Below are 1,405 nucleotides of genomic sequence, written 5' to 3' on the forward strand. Positions count from 1 at the left end.
TATTATATTATATTCGTAGTAGGTATTTAGTAACTTTGGTTAAATATATTAGTTATATATATAACCTTTCTAATAATAAAGGAAATAAATAAAATTAAGGTTTATTTAGAAAGTAGTAGGGGGGCAACGGGGAAAATCGGAAGAGTTATTACTATAGGACGACTAAGAAGGAATATTCGAAGAAGAAGTAGGAAGGTACGAAAACGAAGAAAACAATAGAATATACCTTAAAGATATTTAATTTTAGCAACGCGATATAAATAGTTCGATACTCTCCAAGCCTTCTAACTATTCTATATGCGCTACTACTTCGTTTATTATATTAATACCGGCTATTAAGAGGATGCCTTATTTAAAAAAGGAGCGTAATTAGTTAGCCTAAATAATAACCTAAATATATTCCAATTAATTATATAATAGATTAAATTCTTTAGTATAATAGCGGTTATAGAAGTTATAAACAATTTCCGAAGCACCTTACTATATATATTTAAACTTATTAAAAATAAATTATTTAATAACTTAGGTATTACTATTATATTTAATTTCTAAGAAAGTATAGAGGTCGCTTTACGTAGGCGTATTACGAATAGTATTATACTTAAACTTACTATAGAGAGCTAATATATATTTAATTTATATATTCTTAGGATTACCCTTAATATAATTAATAATAAATAAAAGGGAAGTATAGGGGTATTTTTAGAAATACGTATTGACGTTGTAAAGGTAATTCTATAATTATAAGAAGCTTTCGCTAATAAATTTAATAATATTATATTTAGAATAATATTTAATACGGGCCAGCGTAGCTACAATTAATAAAGGAATAGTTACGGCGGCGGCTACCGACGAAAGGGTAATAAAAGGAAGTATAATAGAAATATGAATTTAATTATAAAAAAAGTAATCCTAATAATAGAACCCAATAGGGATAGGGGGGTAGTTTCCTACCGAATTTTGTTCGGCGAAGCTTATAAAAGCGAACTACTCCTATTAGGATATATACGAGGGGAAATAGTTAAAGAGGAATTTAATTACAACGAACCGAAATTCGAATAATTACTACTTATATACAAACTTATTGGCTTCTAAAATTTAAGGGTACAATCGAAGAGCCTAAAGTAGCGTAGGGGGGTAATCTTCATTATTATTTTCTTCGATAAATTCTACAATAGACTAATATTATTATAATAAAGGCGGAGGGGGCTAAATTGTTTTAATTATAGTAACTACGGGGGTAACAATACGAGAGGGGCGAAGAATAGCCTTAATAGTATAAGAAATAGACCGGCCGCTACGTATATACATTTTAATAGTACCGGTTCAACTCCCGGAAGAAGAGCTATCAATTTATTAGGAACGTAGGCGAAAAGTAGGCTGAAATAACTACAATCGTAGCCAC

The sequence above is a fragment of the Neurospora crassa genome, linkage group VII, assembly GCF_000182925.2.
Source record: "Neurospora crassa OR74A linkage group VII, whole genome shotgun sequence".
Lineage (NCBI taxonomy): Eukaryota > Fungi > Ascomycota > Sordariomycetes > Sordariales > Sordariaceae > Neurospora > Neurospora crassa.